Raw genomic sequence first — 27,604 nt, 5'->3', positions numbered from 1 at the left:
TTCTCTGGCACAGGCGGTGGCCCGACTGCCACAAAGGCAGACAAAAGACCGGGAGGAGAGGAATCCCGCTCGACCTCGGTCTGGAGCCATATTCTCATATGAAATATCAAACTAACATTTTGTAAATCCATAGTATCAGCTGCGTACTTTCTGTGGGATACACACAGATAGAGGCTCAGCGCCCAAAGGTTTCAAACTTCCTCTTCCACATCTTTATATACCATTTATACCACTTTTTGAACTGCTAACTTTGATATAATACTATTTTGATGCTGGTGACAATACAGCATCCTAGGGTGAACACTTTCTCCTTTTACTCTATGAACTATCAATACAATTTTTCTGGTGAAACTTTATTTGTTCATTTACCAAAACAAGCTCAACCTATAAAGCAAAGCAGTGTTAATTGTTGTATTAAAGCAGGCAGCCATTGAATGATTCTTACTAAATAAAATTGTTAATTAAATTAGCATAATTACAACAGCAGAATTATCTGTTTATAGTTAATGTTGACAACACATGGTTTGAAAGTGCTGACCAATAACAATGCTGCAGTTACCACTTGCCACAACTGAATTTCCATTTAATAAGCGAGGCTACGTCACTACTGAAAAGCCACAATGGCCACAAGTAAAGTTACAACTTAATAATAATAATAACAGAGTGATTTCCCATTTATGGTTTTCTTAGGCCAATTCTATTACAAACTTTGTAATTAGGCAACCTAACAGAGAACGAGTGGAAGGATAAACTTAAAACGGGTCACCTGGTGAAGTGTGGTGTGCTTACTTTTTGTTTTAATTTTTGATATGTTTATTTATAGTATGCAAACTTTTTATGTTCCACAAAAACATGAGGACTCACTGCTAATTGACTCGATAATGTCAGGAACAGAAATGGCAATTTAATGCTAACAAACATTGGCCCTCATTAGCTGCCCATACCAGACCAATCAAGGCTGTGGCTGCAAAACCACTGAGGGTCTCGGAAGGTCCAAGAGTGTGTCTCATGAAGTAGGAATCTTTCATTTGAAGAAGAAAAAGAACTAGGCTTGTTTTTGTCATTACACATTAGGAAATCGTTAATAACAATCACTCAAGTTTCTCTGCTCTTTCTTCCCCCCAGGCCAATGCAAAGTGCAAACCCCTCTTAAGATCAACAATAAAAGGGATTGACTAAATGCATTGTGAGCTTTCAAAAACAATAACGCAACTGCCAGGAAATGAGCTCGCAAGTAACCTGCGCTTGTTGCTCCAGTCCTCAGGCAGTGGGACCCGGGTCCATCTCAGGATCAAACACAAAGTGATGGGCCACCAGTTCTTGGACACCATTGCCACTATGTTCCTGTCAATCCAATAGTGTATAGATGGGATAAGTGAAGTGTTGGTATAGTGTGCTAGTGATTTATAAGTCTTTATAGAACATGGTCTAGAGATTGGATCAAATAGGCAGTGCATTGAGCAAACCACCGATGCATATGTAACACTATTGTGAAGCGAACTTTCCCACTACATCTCTGCTCCGGGCGGCTCTCATTTCAGAAATAACTTGTTTCCCCTTCGAACCTCACACTATGTTTTAAATGGAAATTCATTGGATGGTTTGAATCCCAGTTGTGGACCATTAGCTGTTCATTGGCCTCCGCTTGACTGATCACTCACTTAGAACACCACTGACCCCAGCTGGGTGTTTCAGTCTCCAGGGCTGGCCAACAGAAAAGAACACACAGAGTGGCTACACACATACACACAGACACACACACACACAGACACACACACACACACACACACACACACACACACACACACACACACACACACAGACACACACACAAATTCATGCATAGTTACCAGACCACCAGCATGCAGCATCGCCCCCTCTGACTGTGGTCCTCCCCGAAACCCACCCCACCCATCAGGATCAATGCAAGTCTTTATTAACTGCTGGCTACGAGCCCTGGTTGTGTAAAAGGACCCTGCCAGTTCTGGCCTCACACCTCCCAAAATCCACCGCTGGGCTGGATAAACATCTCTCTATGTGTGTATATGTGTGTGTGTGTCTGTTAGTGTGTGTGTGCATACAAGTTCTGTCTATACAAGTTGTGTGAAGCTGAAAGGTTCAAAGCAACAAAGAAAGATTTACAAAGCATAATGAAGGGAGGAGTGGACATTAGAAAATGAGAATAAAATCTGAACTATAGTGAAACATAAAATACAGATCACTTCATTAAACAAAGTGCGAAAAAGACGTTTAAAAAAAACGCAGTGAAACAATGTTAACCCACCGACACATGTGGAGTACAGCTCAGAAAAGCACAGTGAATATCCAGTCATCCCTAATATACAAAGCAATAACTTTCAAGAATTTCCATGTACTTCCTAGCAGGGCTGCTGTAACAACAGTGCAGTGTCTGTGGAGCAAGCATGTGATAAGTGGTATTTTTAATGTGGCTACATCTGTGCCGTCATATTCAGTCTGCGTTTCTAGTATGAAACGCATAAAGGAAGTTCGATGACTGCAGACATGCTTCCACATGGGTCATGTAAAAACAGTAGGAAAAGCCAGGTGATACGTTCCATTTGAGTAGTGTATTGTTGGCCAACGCTGGATCCTATGAAGGCTATAGGAGCAGCCAGAGATCGGCACAGGTCAGACCAGACACTATTAGAAGAAGCTTTGGGGAGTGAGACACACTCAGGTGAAGAGGAGGACAAGTAAAGGATTCATGTCTGCTCCTATTCTACATGACTCTATAACTGAGTGTCTGATGTCGTTTTAAACGCAGTGTGTGTGTTTATTGTGTTCAGACTGACTTTCCGGTCACTGCATTAAACTACTAATCTTAAAAGTAAAGTTAGTGTCTTCTAGATTGACAATGTTGTTTCAGATGTTAAAATTTGTATTTCTAAATAAAACTTAAATAGCCTTATCTAATAAGAATTTGACACGGAAAAAATCTTCTCTATGTAGTGTATTACATTGTTATATTCAGGGAAGATTAATTCATCACAAAAATACATGTGGTCATTTGACCTTGTGACCTTTGACTTCAAAATGCTAATCAGTTTATCCTTGAGTCAAAGTGAATTCCTGCACCAGATGTAATGAAATCCCCTATAAGTGCTCTTGCTGTACCACATTCACAAGAACATGAGGTCACGGTGACCTTTGATATTCAACCACCAAAATTAAATCGGTCCAAGAGAACATTTGTACTAAATTTGAAAGAATTCCCTCAGGCTGTTCGTGAGATATTGTGTTCATGAGGCAAAACATGTGCTTAGTGAAGTCACCGTGACCTTGACCTTTGACCACCACAATCGAACCAGTTTATCTTTGAGCCAAGTGACAATTTTGACCAAATTTGAAGAGATCCCCTCGAGGTGTTCTTGAAATATGTGTCAGAAGTAAAAACTGCTGAAATGGATCCCTCGCAATTTGGTTCCAAGTACCTCCCACTGCACTACAGGGGGATACTACTAGTGCTCATGTTAGTCGTAAAGAATGTTGTTTGAAGTAATGTAACTCAACAATGGAGGTAAATAACATCCAGAACAATACTAGTTATCAAGATCAATTAATTGTTTGTCTTCGCTGATAATGAGATACAGAACATCACCAGATTTATCCTTTACGCAGACAATTCACACACGTACAGCCCTAAGGCATGTGGTATGTGTATTGTAATCTATAACTTCTTGAAACCAAGATTGTCATACCAGCTACTACACAGAGGTAACAAAGACATATCCCTGTTCTCCGGGTCCGTCAATTAGAAACAGGTGGAGACGTAAATTTGGCAATATCACAAAATAAAAATAAAAAACCTGGCCTGCTTCAGCTTGCAACAGCCAGCATGTTCATTAAAGCATCTGAAATCACATTTGGATTATTTACACAAATTAGCAGAGATATTCCTGATTCTAGACAGAAGACAAATTGGGCAAGCCCTTTGCCAATTTTGCTTGTGATCCAGTGCAGCTCTGCAGATGTGTTTGTTAGATATCAAAGAAGGGGAGGGAGACAGGGACGTGCTGGTTGGCCAGAAGCATTTCACCTTGTTTTAATAATCATAGTTTGTACACTGAAACTGAAAGAAAAAAGGGCTAAATGAGATGCCGCAGATCTGCAGTCAAGTCAAGACAAAAGAAAAAACACAGCAGCCTTTATGCAGGACTCCCTTTCAAATACAAAGGCAGTGATGCAGCTCACATTGTCAGACAGGCCGTAATGTGTTTTTCTTTGAGTAGTGTGCTAAGGTTGGTGAGTACTGTCATTCCACTGCTAGAAGGTTCCAGATTGTCTTTCTGTGTGCATGTTCCCCCTGTGTCTGTGCGGGTTTTACTACGGGTACTCCAGCTTCCTCCCACAGTCCAAAGACATGCAAGGTTAAGGTTAATGGATTAAGGTTAATGAGAGACTCTAAATCGGCCGTCAGTGTGAATGTGAGTGTGAATGGTTGTTTCTCACCGCATGCTGGACAGATACGCTTGGGACTTTGACAGGGTGTTCCTCACTTCTCACCAACTGTCAATTGGGATTGGCTCCAACGCTTCAAGCAACCATTAAACTTTTAAGGTAAGGAGTATAGATAATGGAAGGATGGATGGATGGAGTATGAGGATCAGATGTATCCCCTCATGTCCTGATCATATATGTCCATCATCCTGTGAGTTAATCTGAATACAGGTTAATGGAGGAAAGAAACTGAAGTGTAGTTTGTGTGGGAGTTCAGACGGAGACAAAGAAGAGGAATAAATAAGTCCAACTTGGAGCAGGACAGACGGAGCAGATACAGAGGTTAAGTCCGTGTTTCCTCCCTAAAACCTTACGATGCAGATGAGGAGGATCTGTTTTATTTCCCTTTATCGCTCTGTCTCACTCTCTCTTCCTCTCTGACATAGTATCCTCCCTCTGACCTCCCCCCCCCCGTCCTGTCAACACCCCTCTGTCTTTTGACACTAATCGCGATCGGGGTGACTCCCTCTTCAGTTCCCGTTTGAGTGATTGATTTCATCAGTGCTCCTTTTTTCATATTAACACCAGATCTCTTCATTCTTCCTCTCATATCTCTTTGGCCCAGTCACCAGCATACATCAAAGTTATATATTATGTGGAGATGACTTCAAAAGTCCTCTGAAATGTCTGATTACTACACAAGAGCCTGTATGGCTTATGCATGATTTAATTTAGTGAAAAAGGAATTATTTGCACATCTGTTTAATACAAAAAAATCACAAATCTATTGTTAATGGGCTGTAAAAGTGTCTGGTCTCTTCCCATGAATGCCAAGTTCGAGCACGGTCATCAGGAAGGGAGGAGGAGAAAAGCGAAATAGCGTTTAGTGACAATAAACATTCACATGATTGTGTAGTGTTGAATGAACTCCGGTTCCTCGCTCACCTGCCTCATGGAATTCCTGCAGGACTGCCAAGAGCCAATAAAACAGCAGATCCAACCTTTGCAATGCTAGACGCAATAACAACCTCCTCATTATGCTTTATGTAGAAAATGGTTGACGCTAAGTGGAAATAAAGAAACATGGAATAATATCTGTGGATCTGTGCTCGGTGCTTCAGTCAGACTATATCAGTGAATCTACCGCAATGGAGAACACGCACGACAACCCTCCGGGAGGCTGCATGAGCCTGCGTGCATCTAGTGGTTCATTAAGGCTGATTCTCCAGATCAAATACAGTACGTGTTCATCTCAGAGCTGGCAGCCAGAAGAAGGGTACATTCTTGAGAGTCTGGAGTGAGTTTAGATTGATGGGCCCTTGCTTAGATAATCACCAGACCAAAGGAGGGCTGAAGCAGCTTCTTTGTCTCTGCTTGGCAGTGAGGAGGGACGGGAGGATCGGTGGGAGCAACTTGAGAGTTAGAGAGGAATAAAACTTACACCACAGACATGAGAATGAGACACATCCTTGGACACCGGAGGAGCAGTGGGGAGAGGCCGGAGATGCTGAGAGGTGATGGAGGACAGGCTCCCTTCACAATGTCTATGTACAGGTCAATCAAATCCAAAGGGGAAACAGAGAGCGGGCCTGCAGGTGAACGTGCGCTTCAAAAAACAGCTTGCAACATGAGTGATGCAGCGATTTTGGAACTGAACTAAACAAGTTCTACACTTTTAAAGATCTAAAGGGGCAATCTCAAGCATCATCATCCATTGACGTTCACACTACTAGTTTGAACGTGCATGAAACAAAAATGTTGAGTTGTATTCTGTACAGGCAAAAAAGAGAAGAGAGATGTTAGTATTGACAAAGATTACCGATTATTATTACCGATGCAGTTATCGCCTCACGCCCAGAACATTGTTTTGGTGTGCTAGCTTGTATTATTATCCTTTATTGATAGTGGCCTTTTCTCTAGCTAACTCCAAAAGCCCTGAGCTTGCCACCTGCATGCTACCTGCTCAACAGTTGGCATATTAAGTTAGAGACTAGTTGGGGAATGTAGTGGCACATGCTGTGTAAACATGCAAGGTGGTAAAATGTCACTGTTAAGTTCACAGCTTGTTTCCACTGCCTCAAGATTTAAGATTTAAGAACCCACAAAAAGTGAATTACTGTACTTTCAATCCAGCACAATAACTCCTCTGTTTTCAATGTATGACACACAGAGGGTCACAGGAAGAGCATTAATAAGGAAGACAGGGTGAAAGGTATATCTTCATGAAGTCATGTTCAGTCCTTCCAGTGCACTAAATTCCTCCAAGGGCGGGGGCCTCAGCAGTGTTATTACTCCAAACAAACCTTAATGACAGACCCCGCCAAAATAAGGAATGACGAGGATGAAGAGTGGATTGGTCCTTGAGCGGCCTCGTTCCCCGAGTTTGTATACAAGTGGTCAGTTTAGCAAATAAGTGCAAAGTGGAGCAAGGGGGCACCGGGCCAAGTGCGCTTGGAACATGGCGGGGCAGCAGCACTGAGTCAGATTAGGTTGAATATGTGATCTGGCCCTGCCCAGGCAGATGCCTTCAAACTACGTGTGAGAGTGAGATCATAGATCCGGGAAAATGTGTCATTTCCTCTTGGATACACCCTCTTTAATGATGTGTGAAGTTTTACACACAGCGGACTTTATGTTCTGTTACACACCTGATACGTCTACAAATACAGAGAACGAGTCAGTTGGGGATTTTTCTGATGATTTGCAATTTCTAAAGCTGTTTTCAGACATGGACTCGGGAAAGTATGCCCGCAAAAGTGGGGATATATTTCTCAAATCTCTCGTGGTCTCTCGGGTTTTCAGTTTTGCAGAATTCCCTTTGTGTGGTAGAAATGCCCATTTGTTTGCTGAGGATCTTTCCTGCTGTATTGTCACCTGAGCTCACTTGGACATTTTCCGGACATCTTATATTGGGGCAGGCCGGAAAAGTTCCTCAAAATGCTTGGAGCAACTAACTCAAATCCAGTCCCTGCAGAAAATGTCAGGACAATGTTAATTGCCGGTCGTAGAGCAGCTTATTTCATACTGAAATAATAAAAAATAACAGGTAGTGGTACAGACCTACATGTCAGGCACGTTCAACACTGTGTCATATTAACTCTCGGAATAAAAGATATCATGTGCAGTCGAATTAAGGGACTTGAACGACTGTAATGTAGGTACATTGAACCATGCAAAGTTCAGACTGTCTTCCAACCACTGACTCAGCAGCTCAATGGCTGGAACCGAGAGAGACAGTGGAGGGAGAAAGAAAGGAAAGCGAGGTAGAGACGGAGAAAGGGAGAGCTGCTCGGGTTCCTCAGATGACACAGAGCAGGCCGCTGTGGGAAACCTCAGCTCCTTCATTCACTGTGGTCTGAGAACATAAAAAGCACCACCACCGTTTGATCTTCAGACTTGAATGCAACTCTCAGCTTCACAAAAAATAACACAGCTTTGAAAGCCATATTCCTCAATTATTCCCCCATTACTCCCCTCTATTTCTACCTCTCTCCCCCTCCCTCCATTCCTCCCACATTAGTGATTCTGTCTTTGATATCAAAGTGGGAAGAAGATTAAAGTCTGAGTTGTGCGGTATGGAGCAGCACCGGCACTTGGCCACAGCGGATGGAGTAATTCGCCCTCTGTCTGCCCACTGCGAGCTCTGTTCTAGTGACCGAAGGTGGCCGGGAAATGAACGAGGGCCATTGTTTCGTCTCATCCACGCTGACGTACTCCATTCAGTTTGACAGCTCTACATCTGCTTTCCACTCGACACATATTCACTTGAGCAGAAAAAGAAAAAAAACTCCATTATCCATTCACACCTCATGCTCCAGCATCTCTGGAAGGATTTAAAAGTCTGTGTCTGGGAGGATAGTGACCCAACAGCACTGTAAAAATGGAGGAAAAGCTTCTCTTTGAACTTCTTGTCTGCTCTCTATTTTTTACATTTATCCACCAGCATGTGTCTATGAGTTACGCCATGTCAGTCATAGGCAACCAGACCTTCAACCCCTTCCTCGCTTCCAACTGTGTATGCGCTGTGACCCCCCCATGACCCAGAAGATGTCACCAATTATCAAGCTTGTCAGAGAGTCACAAGGTCAAATCTCATGTCAGTCAGACAAAAAGGTCAAGTTTGTTACTGTTGTCAAACTCCATGTTTGCCTGGACAGGTTCTTTACCACAAAACATGTACTTTTAGGTAGTGACTACTTAGTAGGAGTAGTTTTGTATTACTATGCAGGAGAACAGAGTCCTTAGCTTTCTTAGTCTTTACATTATTTGTTGCTATGAGGACAATATACATGAAAGATCCAAATTTCATGCCGTTACTTTTTTAATACAGATTTCATAAGATGCTGTTAGGCCTTCTTTTTACCATATAAGTTGATGATTGAGTGTCTGCCACTCAAATCAATGTGGACTTCACCTGTGTAAATTCAGTGACCTCACCCATAACTTTGAAAGCAGGCTCTTAAAACATACCATCATTCTTTTAAGCAAAGTTTGATTTCTTTACATGGTTACTATGCAAAGGATGCAAAAAGGATTACGAAATCGAATTGATCCATCATGGTGACAAAACTGCCCCACAAACACACCTGATTCTGCAAAAATCCAAAACAAGTGTTTTCATAAATTGGGGGAGAAACAGCTTTGATAACTTGAAAAAGAGAATTTAACAATCTGATTAAAGACTATAACATAAATCATCTCTGTTCTCAACCAAGGCGATAACAAGAGCAATGCATTAGGCTGTTTATGAACTCCATGAAGTCAGAATTTTGACAAGGTGTCAATAGCTGTGCTAACAACCTAATGTTTAGCAGATCTAACATATATATAATATTTCATTGACTTATTTCAGCATTTTAGCATTCTAATATTTGATTATTAGCAATAAAAAATCACTAAATCTAAATCTCTCTAGAAAGAATTTGCTCACACACAAGTACAGAACAAATGTTAGATAGACAGATTGAATCAATTATTACAATTCGTTCTGAGGGGGACATGAATATTTCATGTTGAGTGTCAAAACCCAGAAAACATGAACTTCATTGTACTGCTGGAGGAAGTCAGAGGATCACCCGTGTAATTAGCACTCATCCTCTGGGCCCCATGAATATCAGCACCAAATGTCTTGGCAATCCATCCATTAGCTGTATATAACTCTGGACAAAGTGGTGGACCAAAGACACTGCCACTTTGAGAGCCATGTCAATACAATGGTTTAAAACTCAGCCTTTCTATCATATAAAATTATCTAAAAAATTTTTTAAAACAGCCAATGGAGTTCGAGATTTTTGGAAAAACATGTTCTGCCTTATTTGGAAAAATAACTCACAGCATACATATTTTGCAAAGTAAAAGTCCCAGTCCAAGGACTCCCAAGTTGTTAGCGGGACTTGGGAGCAGCATCATTTGAGATAACTATTACCATAACTAACTTCAAAGAAAGAAAGGGGGAGCGGCAGGGGGAGTATTTGCATCATTGCAAAGCCTCAACCAATCCCCTAATGCTACCCGGCCCATTTCCATACCACATTCTGGCTTCCCATCGTCGCTGACCTCATAAAACCCTCGTCGAGATAAAACTATTGTTATAGAAAATGTGTTTTAGCTTGAAAGCACTAAAAATGTTTTAAATAAATTTAACTGGCAATCACACAGCTTCACAGACTCTGAGGACCCATGTTGCTCAATTCACAAAACAGCTTTGAATTAAAAGGTATTTCCAACAAGTAAATATTCATAAGACTGGACCTTATGTGCACATCTCCATGGCTAGTGATGCAATTTCCACAAACACACTGTAAGAATGGCTGTGTTAGGTTGTCATTGATTATAATTTGAAGAAAGTGGAAAATGAGGAACAGCATGCCCATAAACAGAGTGTTTTTCCTCCGCAGCACATGGACGCGAGTGCTTCCATGAGAAACAGGGACAGAAGAGAAGGGGTTCAGGCTGGAGACTCTGCTAGAGCAATTATCTTGTTCCTCAAACCTGCCGTTTAATGGAAATCCTAGGCCTTAGCCAAACTACACGCCTGTCTTTAGGTATGAACCTCTGAACTGATCCACGCCCCCCCTCTCCCGCTCTCTCATTCCACCAAATATTTTCATAGGACATCTGACTTCAGTGGCACGCTATTAGTTCCACAGGTGTGGAGAGACAACCTCCATTTAAACATCCCAGCGCATTCCACCGCTGCACTTGCCGCAGGCCCAAAATACATTTCTGACCCTCTGACTCGCCATACAATTCATAATTTTAATGTCTTTTCAATCCCTTCTGATATTCCCCTGGATGTAATCATTCCCCCTATTTTTAAACTATGGCAATTTCATTTGTATGAACATGTGTATTGCTTTACAGTAGCTGGCAAAAGTCTTCTCGACTGTGAACTGTTGTTTTAAAGCCCTTGGAGGTCTCTGTATCGCTGCCACTAAAACTGGCACAGGATACAACTGCAACAAGATGGAGGACTCTGCCATTGTTTAGCCAGTTGAGCAATATCATGCAAGAGGGCAACGCAAATATGAGGGAGAATGGTAAAAATACTGAAAATCTGAAATCTGTGCTTTAAGGCAATGCAATACACAACTGGAACAGATTGCATGTAAACTCTTTCCGTCGTTTCTCTTCCTTGTCTGATTATTTGTGACTTCATTTCAGGAGCAAAAATTTTCTCCCCGTTTCCAAGCCTGATGTTCTCCATGGTAATCAAGTCGAGAAAGGGCACATGTGAATGAAGGCCATCAAACAGAGATCCCATGGTCCGGTCAGAGCCGGAGGAACGACTGCCTGCAGCACCACAAACGACCCCGAAATGACTCGAGGTCCTGTCATGTAAATTGCCCACAAAACCTCTCTTTCCTTTCAAATCAGTCATCCACTGCTGAGAAAGCATAACCCCAGGCCCCGTCTGACACGTCTCTTTAGCAGGACTCTGTATGGTTTGGAAGCCTGCGTGTTTACTTAGGTCTGGAGGGCCAGGGAGCGAAAACCCCAAAACTCTTGATGCAAGTGTGTGTGTTCGATGCAACAGAAAAACTAAGATGGGGGACAGGAGACATCGATTTATGTTCACACTGCGCGTCTTCAGAGAGGTTACCGTGTGTTCGAGGTGGTGCAAGTGGAGGCTGAGGTTTGTTAGAGGTGGGTTTAAAGGAGAACAGGCTAGTATGTGTTCTGTTAATCAAGGGTAATGGCTTTGGAATGATCTGATTCAAATGTGTGGATCTCAGTGGGGCTGGGGGTGTGCATACGTGTCTAGATGTGTGTGCGCATACATATGCATAACCGATGCAAGTCTCAGTAAAAATAGAGTAAAATAGAGGATAAAATAAAATAGTTGGTTAAAGGACTGCTATGGTAAACATATCTTTATAGCTATTTTCAGGTCCTGAAAGAGGCTTTACAGTACACTTTTTGCCATTCAACCATTTACACAGATTAATACAGTGCGTCTTTGTGCAGCATTTTATGAGAAGTGGCCATTTTTGGGTTCAGTCTTTAGCCCAAGGACACGTGGAATGGAAAAGACAGGGATCCAACCGTTGACATTTTGGTAAACACCAATAAACCAAGTTGAACTCCTTAACTTTGTTTTGAAAGCCCTTGCAAGAAATCATTTGTTTGTCTGCAACTCTGCATTGTGAACACCTGTAGGTCTGTATTTGAGATGCTCTGCACTTTTTATGACATAGAATCTTTGGGCATGGGGGAAATATCAAGTCGTTCCAAGTTAAGGGGCTAAAAGTCCTGAATCGGTCGTGCCAGAGTCAAAGTTGAGTCGCAGGTCTTTTGTTGAGTTTGCTGAGTTGGGTCCAAAATCATCCGAGTCTGAGTCTCACTGCTTAGGATTGTATTAGTATTGGTGCAAAAAGATCGAAAGACGGAAAAACCTTGATGGGCACACTAAAAACCTCTAGCATGACTAGACACCACTGTGTAAGAAAAAACGGCTTTGTAATTTGGTATGTTTCAGAGATCAACGGACGATGATAGAAAATAGAGTTGGATGAAAAAGGATCAGGACACCCAAAAAATGTAAGACCGCAGCCCAGGAAGTCGGAGGAGCGGTGATTATCCGACATCTCCTTCACCCTGCTCCATATTTGCACTCAGTCGGCTATGCTAACACCGGCCTGGATCGCGTGGTATGAGAGAGCTCTGTTTAGACGGCTTCTCACAGCTCCTCAGTTGAGAACAGTGCAAATAGACATAATGCCGAAATAACAGTCGTCGGTATGCAACGCTGCATATGTGGCTGTTGGCCTTGGATGGAGATTTAAGGTTGTGAGCTAGACAGATAACCCCCCCCCCCCACCTCCCTCACACACACACACACACACTTTCCTGCTACATGTTGCTTAGTCACGTTTTCAGAGGAGGGGGTTGTCCGTAGTAGTCTGGGGTCTTAATGGGAGGGATGATTAACTGAATCAAACAATGGCATGTAGGTGACGGGTTACACACCAGGGTAAATAAACAGGTATTAGCAATGGCAGCAAAGCACAACCATATGGTCAGACATCCTGTGAAGTGTTTCTTGGCTTCAAGCTGCCAACATGGGGTTGATATCTGGCCGCGGTGATATTGGCAAAACACCGCGTTCAAGCCAACAGACACATAGGCCGGTGGGAAATATCACACATTTAGCTACAAGAGGAACTGAAGTGATTACTGATAAGACTGGCAGGAATATAAACCCTTCGCACCTTCCTGCTATTACTAAATCATTTTCCCAGACAGGAGAACTAGCAGGGCGGCAGAATGACATGAAAAAGATCCAGTGCAGACTTGAAAACAAACATTGTCTGACTTACTTTTCCTGCATTTTTCTTTTTCTTACTAGCCCTCATCCCCAGAGCCTGGCCCGACCATGCCATAACTTTCTCTCCCTCTATCTCCCTTGGACATATTGTAACATATTATAATGGCTGTGGTTTTTATTGGAATGACTTAAATGGCCCTTAAAATGCTGTTTGAATGATGGGTGCTGGGTCGGTCCTCTTGAGAGTGCATGCTCTGTGTGTGTTTATGCGCGAGTGTGTGCCGGCTCCAGGCCCCGGTTTCCATCGGCGATGCCAAACATTTTGCACCCACCCACCTACCCACGAAAACCCTCCCCTCCCTAGACCTCCACCTCCACCCCCACTTCTTGATGTTCCCCACATCTCCCACAGTGGTCTCACTCATTTTTGCTTGTGTGTGTTTTTTTCCTCCTCCCTCTGCCTCAGCTTCTCTATCCAGACCGTTGGGAAAAACACAACGGCCCTCTCAAACTCTCTTAAGGTAATGGCTACAATTTGCTTATCGCAGGAGCACAGATGTGTAAGTGGAGTCTAGACTGATAGTGGAGACAAAACCCTACCATCTGGGTCGAAAAACCCGCTTCACAAAGCATCGTAAGTCAATCGAACAAAGATGTGTTTTGTTCTGAGATACTTTTAAGAAAACAGGTCCAGCCCTGTCCAGTCTTAATTTCAATATCTGTAAATCAGATGATCTCCTCAGCTCACAAACGTCACCATCCATTACTTTGTCTGCCTGTCTATGCTGTCTGCATCTCTGCATAAGCTCCCATCTATCACACACTTTCTGTTGCTGTTTTGAGGTTCCCTCTCGCTGAAAAATGCACTGAAAACGATTACAGACACATTCCGGACGCCCACTGCCGAATGAATGATGGACCGACAGAGAAACACGAAGATGCAGAGAGGACATAGGATGAGGTGCATCTGAGGTTAGAGAGGAGCCATGTCGAGACCCTTTGCACCCCGGGGCTCAGAATATGTTGAGACATAAAGTTTGAGTGTCTGCTTGGGAACATGACTTATGCTTGTGTGTGTTTTGCATGTAGGCAGTATCTTAGCAAAATGCCAGAATTGCTAAAGCATACAGCGGAGGGCAGAATCTAAATTTGCCAGATGGAATTGAATCCACAGACAGGCCGAGACTGTGAATATGCTGTTGTGTCTGGCAGGCCTGAGAACTATTTGGACAATTTGAACCCTGGCAGCGCTACAACTAATGCTTTTCTTTTTCCTCTCCTCCCAGAATAATTGTATTGAGAGCAGTGTAATGGGTAGGGACGAGGGCAAGGGGAGTGTCACATGGAGTAGATTAGCAGATTAATCGATGCAGACTCCACGGAGTGCATACCTCAATGTTGTTCGTCCATTTGGCCGATGTGCACCAGTGATCAAGAAGGAATGGAGCAGTGCGGAACCCCACAAGCTTCTGTTAAGCTGAGGTTTGATTCCCCTTTAGTTTCCTCACACAACCTTTTCACAACTATGGTGTACAATATATGTTTAACAATGGCACTCATATGGCTTATAAACCTGCCACTTTAAACACATTGCTATTTTCTTTACTAACCCTGTCACCATACAAGAATGCTGATATCTGTTGGGGCAGTAAACTTACCTGCTACAGCTGATGCTGTCAAATGGAAACAAAGAAAGTAGTTATTTCTAGATTTTGTAACAATTATGGCCTAAATATGTTATTTTAAACAACCCCTATTGGGAACTACTGTCTGAAAATGCATCTCTGACAACAATTTCTGCACATGGTACCTATGTTATGAGTAATTTTAGGGAAACATTGTGTTGGTAGGTATTTAATGAAAAAAAGTTATTTGCAAGTCTGATTGTGGTCTCCTGCAGCAAAGGGATCCTTCTCCCCACACACAATGCTGTACATCATAGCAAACAAGTATTATCTGTCTCTGAGAGTAACTATGTATGATGACTATCACTTCCTTCTCCCTGGGAGAAGTCTTTCGACAAGCAAAACCAGCAAGATGTTACATCAACAGAGTTATGCATGGGAACATTATAGACACAGAGAAACATTAGAGAACCTGGCTTTATGATAACACACACATTATATACTGCCCATTGGGGAAAGACCCAAAATCCATCGGGGCCCTGTTTGTGTTTACTCTGCTGACTTAGAGGGGGCCTATGTGCTTTCCCCACACAGTGTTGAAGGCGTCTGGATATGTCGTTGTCTCATGTGATTGGACAGCCGTTTCAGCGTTTCGCTACATCGTTGCGCCTTGTTTGCCTCAGCTGGCCCTCCTCGGCCTCCCTGAAGACGAGATGTCCTGGCTGATCCACTCGCAGAGAGGGATTATGATATGTGGTTCTACTAACGTCGCTGATATTTTAACCATTTTCACACAACAAGGATGTCTGTTTTTATACTGCACATGATGAACATCCACAACCATAGACGAGGCTTAGTCTTGAAACTTGAAAATCGAATCCCTGCCTATCTGCATATTTTCTTGTTTTTTCATACAATAACACCATCAAAGAGTTTTTTCTTCTTTTCAATTTAATTTAAACGAGATCCCTCTTTAGAGAGAACAACATTCAAGGTGTATGTGTCATATTATATTGTGGGATTAAATAAATAGAGAATAGTATCAAGAGTTTCTCCTGGGATTTAGGATTGAAGACTTGCGAGAAGCCAATTAAAGAGTTAGAATGGCACACAGCCCAACAGTTCCCTTAAATTCAGTCAAGCTGAAACTAATTCCAGATATTTGTAGATATCAATCCCTAAATCATGCCTGCTTTTTTTTAACAAGATCTCTGTATTATTTCGTTATAAAATTCAAAAGTGAAAAAAATAAATTCTGGATCAATCCCCTTTCTTGAATCTGCTCCAAAAGTGAATGGGTTCTCCATTGGCCCACACCCTGCTGTTCCATTAAGTTTCAACAGAAATCAGTTAAAGTAGTTTTTGTGAAATCCTGCTAAAAGACAGACAAACAGCAATGAAAACAACTTCATTGGCAGACTTTTAGCACTTTGCACAAGTCAAACACAGGAGCCAACCTAACCTTGATAACATCGCTACATTTGTCTCTTCGAGATTTACAATTTTTGCGCGTCCCAACTCAATACGACTTTGATGACATTATTATGTTTTCAGACTTTACATAGCTCCATCAAAGGCCAAGGTTTTAGGACATAAAGCCAAGGCAAGGAGCTTAACGATGTTAAGGAGGGTCTATGGAGAGCAACAACAAAGTTGTGTGATCACTCTCGGTGAGGTTCGCTACTATTATCGATGCACTTCACGTTGCACAGTCACTTGACCAGGTGCAGTTTTAAAAACAAAATGGTTTCTCTCTTCAACAAAAACCCTTGGACATTGTTTGCAGACTAACCATGAACAAGCCCCTAAGTCTACTGTCTCCTCACTGTCTCTATGCTCCCGACATGAGGTTTGAATCAGTAGGCTGTCATATGGCAGAGACACAGCATTCAGGACACATCCTCTCACTATAACGATCTGGCCGACATGTCTGCATCCTCGTCTTCCTCCTCCGCCTTCTTGTTATCCCTCCTCCTTCCTTCCAGACTACGAGAAATACAGAACATGCCTCGTCCCTGTGATGGCAGACTGAAGTGAATGAAGTGGAATGATTTAGATTGTGAGCTCGATGAGGAATGGCTCTATTGCTGAATAAACTACAGAACATAAAGGCTGCACTGTGTGAATCGAATATATCTTTACAATCTTCAAAACTACACCGATTTTTGCTTCCCCCTGGAGATTAACGCCATTGAATGTTTCGCTGATTTCAGGAGTACTGGGGTATTATCGAGCTTGCTTGAGGAATGGGCCCGGGTGTTCCCGACAGGGTAAACAAACATTGGAGTAGTAAAGAGGTTGTGGCAAACTGAAGCAGGGTAATTCATGGAGGAATGATCTGTGTCTGGGAGCAAACAGACAGCCTCTGCATGTTTATGTTGACACTGGTTCAAAACCTTGGCCAGATCAAAGACGCCACATGGTTGCAACAAACTGAGCGCTCCTCCGACTAAGCTTACTTTCTCTTTTCTGCTTCTTCTACCTCCAAATCTTTCACCTCTCCTCGCCTCTTTCCCACAATAATCACCGCTTCCTCCACTTCGCGTCTTCCCTTATTTTCATCATAACCTACTTCAATCTTTCGCATTCTTTTCAAAATGGATCTATTGCCATTCCTCTTCTTCAACCCTGCCCGATATTTCCTATCACACTTTCACCACATGTCAGGAAGAGGGGTTTTGGTGGTTTCTGCCCAGCTTTGGGAGTGCTCCAGCTCAGGCTCCACTGGGCTGGTTGTCGGGTTCGGCTTGCGGAGCAGACTGGGGCCCAGTTAGGAAATGACCACTTCTCTGGTTCAAATTAGCACTGAGGCAACGCAACAGGGCTTTTTTTTTTTCGCTGGCGGCCCGCAGAGGAAAGAGCAGGAAGAATGGGGGAGAGAGAATGTGTAGCCATCTGCAAACCACATGAAAGTGAGTGGTAATTGTTTCAAAGCCCTCTCTAATTAAGTATTATGTTGGTTGGCCAAAGAACATCCTCCCAGAAGTGGTTGTACTTCTGTAGAGTTCATTGTCCAAACAATTGGAGGCTTGCACGGTTAACGGTCGTTGGAGGATGTTTTTATTCTGCAATCTATCATGCATAGGACATCCAGGTTTTAACACAGCTTATGTAAATCTTTGACCTTCCTCAGTTTTTAGTAAGACCGTTTACTTCTGTGGTGCTTTATGCCGCTACAGCTGAGTTCTTACAGCTTCCAAAACCCTTGAATCGGGTTCATACACATAAAAAAGGGTGAAAATCGTGCTCGTATGGGACGAATGTGCCATATTTTTAATGTATAAAGTGTAATGTCATCACTATATATGGTGAATGAGGCACCACTATAGCTTAAATGCCAGGTTTTATGAGGAAAAACTTTCCATACTCTCTTGCATGGTTACTTATGTTACCTACTTGAGTTGACATTGACAGACAAAACCAAGCAAATGCGTGATGAAGAGGCAAACAGCGCCGCTGTCATCCAATTAGTCTTGTGTTTGTTTATCTTGGTCTTTGCACCGCAGCATCTCACATGTTCTCCATGAAACTCTACTCAGCTCGTATCCCTCAACCTAAATTGTTACCGGAGACAGAGCAGTAACCCTTCCTGTCTTATGAGCATGAAACCAAATAATTCTTCTTCATCGACTTCTTGACGCGCTTAGGAATGGTGCCAGACTCCTGTGCCTCTTCTGTCTAACCTCAGGAAGCATTACATATATTGCAGGGATAAACAGAAACAAGAGAACTGCAGTTAGGACCACGTACACACACTCAAAGCTCACTCAGCAAAGAAATGCTCACACAGCATTCACCTAGAACGAGTTGGAATGAGCACAAAGTTGCTTTTTCATTTCATCGTTTCACTTCTTTGCTGCTGATTACAGGAAATGATTAGGACAAAATCCTTGAAGGACTGGTTGTGTTGTATGCTGCCTAATGCCCCTGAGCATTGCATTATGAAACACATGTTGCTCAATGAGCTCAAAGTCTGTACAGAAAAGATTACGTCTTTAAGCCAAGGCCATTCAAACATCAAGTGCATTGAACAACCATGAGGCTCAAGCTACATTTTTGTTTGTCGGATGAGTCTTTTAATTATTTACTGTCTTTACATGGGATTAATAAGGTGGCACTGACAGCTCAACTCATTTCAACTAAAGAACACACATGCAAATACACACAACAAATGCAAATACACACAATACATGCAAGATAAATCTATATTTTGACATTGTGATCACAGTCATATGTAGTTTCTCAGATACATGCTGTTTACCTATTGTTACCCTCATGCTTATAATTAGCCTGTCAATTCTAGGGACTTGATGAAATACACTTCAGGAATTGAGAGACAGGCAAAGGTCATGTCGGCTGGCTATATGACATCTTTTCAAAATCGAAGTGTTATATAGCTAACATGACATTAGCCTGTATTTCAATTGATTAAGGGTATTCCTTCTGATTAGTTAATAAGGCAAGCTAAAGCTCCCCCAGCCATGTTAACTTGTCAATGTCGCATGGAAAAACTTCCATTTGTTGTGAGTGTTTGCTTGTTCCATGAGTATTACGTTGTTTTGCCAGTATTTGGTTGTGATGCTAAAGAAATAACTCTGAAGTCCAGGAGGGTGGTCCACTGCAGGGGATAAGTCCTCTTACATCTGTTTTCTTATAGGGAACTGTGAGCCAAGCTCAATTTTAGGTGTTTATCTGGGCAGAAACTGGCAGCCCCAGTCAGTTTGTTTAAGGCTGGAGGAAAGAGGGCTCACAGATGTTTGTGCTCGGCACCGGTAGTCACCAGCCAGGGACAGACGACACTGGGATTAGGCTGTGAAAGGACATCAGACACACTGACTGATGATAACATGTCATTTAATGCTGAGCAGGATTTACCTTAATATTAATATCATAATTTAATGATATATGAATAGATTATAAATAATATAGGTGCTATATATCTTGTATAAGTGACATGCAAACAATTATTTTCTCAGATGTTTGTGCCATAACCTCCCATTGTCACATTTTAAAGCATATCTCGGATTAGATTACAATGACTGTGCATAGCTCTAATCAATGTTGTACCATACTACCTGCCCAAATATTGGTATATTACAGTTTAAAACCGTATGTCAACAGTGTGTTTATGGCTTATTACACTGCCTCCAAGAGTAAAAAATAATTATCTGTTCCTTAAAATGTGCTATAAATGTTTTAGAATATAATAAATCTAAAAAATCTCTTTTTATTTTATTGCAAGTAGTCTGTCTGGATACTCAACACAAAGCTACTTATCATTGCTGGTTGGTTTGGCAAAGTTGAAGTGAAATGGAAGTGGAAATGTCGACTCTTATTTATCTATAAAAGTTTTATTTCTCATAAAATAAATCCAAGAACTAATTGGAGGAACAAAACGTCTTGATGCATGGTAGATATTAAGTTACTGTCTGAAGACTAGGAATAAATTCACTACGAGTGAAATGTATGATGCATGTGTCACCTAGTAAGCCTTCATCTCAGACTACAGAAAATCTGTCTCAGTGAAATAAAATGTTTTTTATTATCCTGCTGTGAGGGGACTATAACAACACAATAACCCTGACAGTCTTTTCTCGTTTTTTTTTTAACGAACACCTAAGCACACGTCTAAATCACCCTCAGACTGAACAATAACAATGTCTGGAACTTTTCAAATGATCTCAGAAGAGATGTTTCCAACCCCTTTTTTTTCAATATTGACCCATCAGAGAGAGAGAGAGAGAGAGAGAGAGAGAGAGAGAGAGAGAGAGAGAGAGATGGAGAGAGAGAGAGAGAGATCCAACGTGTATCTGAAGTGAAACAATAAAAATGAAGAGTTGGCTTCTGAAGTGTGTCTGTAACAAGATGAAAAGAGGCATAATGGGAGTTTTATATTGAGGAGTTGACCCCTGTTAAGTGTTGGCCCTAACGCCCTCCTTTTGGACGCCCCTAACTAAACTCTTGCCAGACGGTGAACTGCGGGGCAATGAAAGAGCCAAATGAAAATAAACGTACACACACGCAGCGTACGCACATGCTCATTTGTACCTAAACATACAAATGTTTGTGCTACACAGCCAACCCGACATTAGACAAACTACATTTGGTTTCGTTCAGTGTGATGGATTCCCCTCGATTTTCCCATAACTGAGGCTGGTAAGCGGGGAGGTTGAACACATCCACATGAGACATGGGGAAACTCTCGCTTCCTTGCATCCAGAGTTGAACCAGGGAAAACTAAGCCTCGACGGAAGAGCGCAAGATGTCACATCCCATTAACTAGGAACAGCACAGTTGCTGGATGAGCAACTGGGCTCTCGTTCCTGTTTGTTCCTGTTGGATTCTCTTTGAAAACACGAGCTGCCGTCCCCAAAAACTCTGACGCACCACTGGAAAAATATACATCTGACTCCAGGAAGCATTGCTTAATACGTGTGTTGTCCGCGGCTTAGTCACTGCGCCTTGTTCAGGCCTCACTGACTAAAAGCAATGTCTGGCATCGGAGAATAAGGTTGCTTTACCGCAGGGGTTTCAGTTTGAGCCCAGTAAAGAGTGAGGGTTTGATTCGAGAGGATTTGTATCCTACACCAGTAGAAAATGATGGAAACGGTTGAAAGAAGGGAAGAAGCAGGGGAATGAAGTCAAGAGGGAAGAGGAATGTTATAAGTTCTGTCTCATGAACTATCACGCCTGCGATAAGTTCCCTTTGATAGCCGAAGAAGGCACGTTGTCAAGCTCTTTTGAGGCTACCGGGTCTTCTAAGACGGCAAAAGTGCTGACAGAGTCAACGGGAGGCGGATGAAAAAAACCCAGGGACGTGTGCCAAGCGTCCCGACTGCTCGGTCTCCCTGTCCCTCTTCCCCCGCCGCTGCCAGCCCAGTGGAAAATCTCCCATCGGTCCAGACACAGCGATGAGAAAATGAAAGTGCAAGTGGGAGACAGGCGAATGAATCAGACGATGACAGAGAGCAAGAAATATTAATACATGTAAACAGAAATCAAATACTAGAAAGATTTCCTACAGTTTTTTGTTAGGTCTGTTTCTTCACAGCTCATACAGAGCTGAGGGCCAAAACAAGGTCCTCTATTGTTAAGATTAATAACTCGCTGCTTTATCCACAATCCAGGGCCTTGTGTTTGTGCAAATTCCCTATCTGCTATATACTGTAGCCGACTGGCTTCCAAATGTATTACTCTTACTCTTTTTCTTCACCCCTCTTAAGCTGAAAAACAAATCCGGTCAATTAATCTTAAATGTTGAGGTCCAGGCAATGATCAAGAGCAGAGCCTGAGTTCTGTTTCCACCTCCCTTCACTGCAATTCCTCATCCAGAATATCAGCAGCTCCAGTTAGCAAGCTACGTAACACATGCTGAATAGTGTGTGTACATGGAGTGTATATGTGTATGTGTATGTAATTACAAGCAGAAAAGAGGAGCATAAGAAAATACACTATCTATTGGATCCTGTTTTTCCTATTTATTTCTAAGTGTGTGTGTGTGTGTGTGTGTGTGTGTGTGTGTGTTTGTGTATGTGTTTGTGTGTGTGTCTGTTTGTGTGTCTGTGTGTGAGTGTGTTCTGAAGGTGCTTGCGTTCCAGAGAACTAACGGAATAAGTGGGCGTTTACTTTTCCTTGAGAATGAGTGGCATTCTCTTTCATTTCCTGCTAGCATGGTTGACACACACTCATGCACCCATGCACGCACGAACGCTGACACGTATATACACACACACACACACACACACACACACAAAAGCACATACATAAAGTTAAGGAAAAGTGGGGCAGAGAGGTTGGTTGGTCAATAGAGGGCAATAGGGTGCCGCCCTACCCCTCCTCATGAGCACTGTTCATATGTATTCTTATTTAGCAAAATAAATATTAAATAGTCAAGGAATAACTTATATAATCTGCAATAATGTTATGGATTAAAAATGTAAATGGGCAACAATCTTTAGTGGTACTGTACATGCCACAGACTGTATATAAAAATAGATGACATGTCAGCTCCAAAAATGTGAAGCCAAAGTATCTCAATCACCACCTGGTGGCTGTCTGCAGTATAGGTTGTAAATCCCACCTCCACCATGTTAGTGGATGGGACATTGTCCAAACTAAAAAGTACTCTTCAAATAAATGTTTCTCAAATATGTTTTCTTTGGGTTACTTGTAGGTGTAGGTTCAAGATCAACATTTTCCAACATTTTTTCTATTTTGTTTGGGTTTTGTTCTTTGATGCATTCAAAATGGGCCGAAACATACGATGAGTATCAAAGGGGACTCGCTAATGCAGATCTACCCCTAATTTTTGGTTAGAGTATATTTTGGACTTTGGTTTCGCCCATCCAGGAGAATAGTTCACCACTCTTCACTGTTTGAGAGCAGTGCATACAAGTCACACAAATAGTTTTAGAATGTTTTTTTAAAGTTATATATGGCATCTTTATCGAAACCTCCAAGTCAAATATACTGTGTTTTAATCGGTGTTTGACAGGTATTGTGCCTCCTTGTGGCCACACAAATTATTTTACAGGCCACAGACAGGGTGATACATAAGGCATTAGTGCAGTAACAGCTCCTAACAGTCCAGTTAAAATCCTGTCAGCTTCTAGAAATGGTGCAAGTATAAATCAACTCTGCCTTAGTCCCTGTGACGTAGGAGTAAGAGTGACAGAATTTTAAGCAAGAATCTGCCTCGACTGAGCCTTCCAACTCTCAATGAGGTAAGTTCGTCAAAACGCTTAAAAACCCATAAAGAAGACCTTGTTCTTTCACCTTGACATCAGAACAGGAATTATACTCAAGTATTTTTTTTTAAACGCAAGAGCCAACGTTAACCTTGGAGTTTTGAGTCCCAACCTCAACACGTTCTGGCCTATAAAGTAACTGCAGTGGGGCGTGTGAGGCTCTGAGCCATGTGAGCAGGCGGTTTGGCAGCCGACAGTGTGAGTGCTCATCTGTTCGAGATGTGTGTAACTGTGTTAGACCCATGTTTATGTTGCACAGGGCATAGAGTTTACATGTGTGTGTCGCTGTGCATCAACAGTGATTGTTGCTTGTGTACGGTCGGTCACGCTTCGGCAGAGACTATCAAAAGACTGCAGAGCGATCAGCCAGTTGGAGGATGTTAGTTGTGGTTAAGCAATGTGTCACACACACACACACACTTCAGCTGCTTGTAACCAGCCGACCAACCACTGACCAGTAGCAGTGGCACAGGGTTGCAGCTGTCCCAGCATAATGTTGCCATCACCCTTGTTCTAGGCATGCAATTACATGCCATGCAAAAAGCGACGAGTGATGTTGGCAGCACCTGGGAGGAATATATAGTTCTTCTCACCTACAGATACTTTAATAGAATCGAAGAGATTCTGCCTGGAAACTACTTAACCTATACGAAAGGCCCTGAAATTTATGAGCAAATACTATGTTGAACAGTAAAGCAGAAGGTGCTGCACACCAGCAGCTCCGTCCGCCTCTGAGACGTAGCTCGCTGCCAGGGGAGAGTTCACACTTTAATGCGTATCCATCCCCGTTGATACGCAACACAGATTCAGTCACCTAGCACCAGCACACACACAGGTACATATTCAGTTGACTTTTCTCGCCATGAGCCAGTGAAAAAGACAGATGCTGCCAAATGTTTTTGGATTTCAGAGTTCCAGTCCACTGTCTTTTCCAGACTCTCTCCCCCTCCCCCTCCTCTCTCCTTTTCTTCCTCTCAAGCTATACCTCTCTCTCTCTTTCTCTCTCTCTCTCTCTCTCTCTCTCTCTCTCTCTCTCTTTATCCCTCCACCTCTTTCCCCCCTCAGAAAGCCTGCTGTCAGTGCACTGAAACACATGTGATCTAGAAATGTATCATCCCAGCAAATCATCCACTTCGGAATCCTCTCTTTTATTTTTTTTAGGGGCATGTTTTTCGTAGCTTCACCAATGTGTCGCTTTGCCTCTTTATTTTTTTCCCTTTTCACTTTTGCCCTTTCCGTTATTTCTGTCACGCTGGGTACCTGAGGACTCACGGTCGCCACCATCCCTCCTTCGCTCTGTATGTGACGGAGGGATGTTGTTACAGTGGAATGCAGCGTCGCTTGCCAGAGGCGTCACAGTGGATTGATAGAGAAAGGAAAGGAGAGGAGAGGAAAGGAGAGGAGAGGAGAGGAGAGGAGAGGAGAGGAGAGGAGAGGAGAGGAGAGGAGAGGAGAAGAGAGGAAAAAATGACCATTTGAAAAATTCCGTCTTTCTCAGGACATTCCATTCGCAATACAATATGTGTGTTTACCAAATCTATCCAAAAAGACCCTTTGCAACCAGCTGCAGTCTATGCCAACTGCACGTGACAGTGAGTCACCACAAATGATACAAACACAACATCTCTCTACATTGAGGACGCTCCTCAGCATATCTCTACTGTCACACTGCCCAACCTTGATACACCTTCCTAATGCAAAGCACGCCCACTTGAATATCATCAGCAACGGTCCTAGATGCACAGAATGTGGGTATGGATGTATCAACACTGTTTTACCAAAACTCCTGGAATTCTACAAACGCAAAGGCAGAACTCCATAATCAATACCATCACCAACATCCCTATCTTCCATAACAGATCAATACAAGTTGCAAAACCAAAACTTAAACATTAGAATCTCTGTCCATATGGTGGTTAGGGTTAGTTTGGGGCTGGGTGAACAAACTGTACCAGATCTTTCTAATCTGCATGTTGTGCACTAGTTTAGGACTGAGCAGAATTATGCCGGTCCCATGACTAAGATATAGCAGCGTCTGTTTTTTATTTATTTTGTTTTCTCCGACTGTTTCTTTTGGCCGCTCTCACTGCAGCCCCAGGTGAAAAGACAAGAACAGAGATGATAGGACAGGAGGATGCTAACACAGCCACAGGAAATGTAAGGGCAGGTATAGGGCTTACCTTTCTCTCCTCAGAGCGTTTAACGGTACAGAGGGATGCACTGGGTCAGGGAAGCTGTAGGTGCGAGCTTCAGGTGGGTCTCTCTTCTACCTCCCTCCTTGCTTCAGCCACGCATGTCTCCCATGGGATGCGATGGCATCAGATAATCAAGGAACATGCAGCCGAAGAAGAGGAGTGCTGTCCTCCTAGGCAAAGAGCCGGCACCCTGAATCGGTCCAGTGCTGCTCGCGAGTGCAGGGGAAGGAAAAAAACACGACCCAAAAAGTTAAAAAGTTGGATATTTTCAACTGCGAGTGGAGCAAATTGTCTGTTGAACTTTTTTCTTTATTTTTCTGTCCCCAGCAAAGAGCAAAAAAGTTCATCCATGTGCTTTGTGGCAGAGGTGGTCGAAGTGAGGGAGGAGATGAGAGGAGAGGGGGAAAATCCTCTCTGTGCTGTCTTCAAGCTGTCCAGACGCAGGTCTGAGGAGCACCTTCCCAATCCGAGCACTCTCGCTCTCCAGGGTGGAAAGTAGGAGGGAAGGAGCGAGGGAGCAGGACAGAGAGGGAGAGAGAGCGAGTGAGTAACTGTGGAGTGAGTCAGTCAGTCAAGTCAGTCAGGCAGTCAGGCAGGCAGCAAGGCAGAGTATAAGTGTGTCCGAGCAGGCTGCACTCCCACTCCCAGGACTTATAAACAGGGGCTGTGCACCTTGCTGCTCCAATCTCCCTGGCTTACTCGCCGATCCCTCTCCCACTGGCTTATTTTTGGGAAAAGACAGACTGGATTGTTCATTGGGCTAAACCCCTTCACACAAAAAAGCGAGTGTCTGTGGCTGGCTGCACCGAGGGGAGTGATCAGGAAGGGGTGGGGTAGCAGCCGTGCAAAGAGGGGTGGGGTAGGATGAAGAGGAGGGCAGGGAACGCAGAAAGACGGGAGGAGAAGAGAGGAGCTGGGAGGCGGCTCTCGCTCATGTTCTGCCTCCCTCCACTGTCCTCTCCTCTCCTTCCCAGACTCACCTTCCATGATATCACCCGGCCCTTTATTCTTTTGCTTTTCAAACACGCTCACAAATCAAATCATCAAATCGAATTCAACGGTAGCTGCTGGTATGACACACCCCAGAGATTTTGATCATAGAGTCACCCACAAAATGTCTCTCTTCACTAACCTTGTGGTTCTAATGGTCAATTAATAACCTGTGTGCATGACATAACGCTGGATAAGTGCATAATACATAAAGGAGCATTGTGTTTTCGCCCAAAACACGCTGCAGTTCGCCTGTAGTCGTTACATGATAGCACTCTCTTGGGTTTAATCACCAAAGCACAGCAGTAAATGACAGCGGTTCACATTTCCCTACTACAAGTAGAGCCATTCAGTTCTAAAAGATGTATTACACACAACAAATAGAACTTACATTTAAAACGTGCCAAGTTTTTGCTGGGAAAACACATAAAATCTCATCAACATGGGTAATTGGAAATCGTGTTTCATGGACGTTAGCGAACAACCTGGACGAACTACAGGGGTTTCATATTGTAACTTTCAACAGAGCAGAGGGTTCAGGGCAAGCTTAGCTTTCAGGCTTTTAATTGGCAAAGTGTTAGCTGGCCCTATGCTATGGGAGTGAACCTTGAGGAGCAAGCCGTGCATGTGCTCGTGATTGGACGAGTAGCAGGAAAGCTAGCCTAGCCTCCTCCTGAAAGACCCCGCTGGGACTGAGCCATTGGCTGAGTCAGAGATCAGATAGAGAATGTTATCCAAGTCGATCTCGAAACGCTACATCGAGAGGAGAGAGAGGTAGAAAGAATTAAGTTTATTTTGGCTTCGTAGGTCATCAGTTTGGAA

The 27,604-nt window shown here is 43.0% G+C and overlaps 1 protein-coding gene across 1 annotated transcript in view; it reads right to left on the bottom strand.

Annotated features, from left to right (window-relative positions):
* Positions 1 to 26,404, bottom strand: part of col8a2 (collagen, type VIII, alpha 2) — a 46,354-nt gene extending 19,950 nt beyond the window's left edge. The window contains exon 1 of the mRNA XM_062410591.1: positions 25,778 to 26,404. The gene's annotated coding sequence lies outside the window, so the exon portion shown is untranslated. The remainder of the gene's footprint in view (positions 1 to 25,777) is intronic.
* Between the last annotated feature and the right edge of the window lie 1,200 nt (positions 26,405 to 27,604).

The sequence above is a fragment of the Platichthys flesus genome, chromosome 17 (genome assembly GCF_949316205.1).
Source record: "Platichthys flesus chromosome 17, fPlaFle2.1, whole genome shotgun sequence".
Lineage (NCBI taxonomy): Eukaryota > Metazoa > Chordata > Actinopteri > Pleuronectiformes > Pleuronectidae > Platichthys > Platichthys flesus.
Note: the sequence above shows the minus strand (reverse complement) of the source record. Positions and strands in the feature narration are given on the sequence as shown.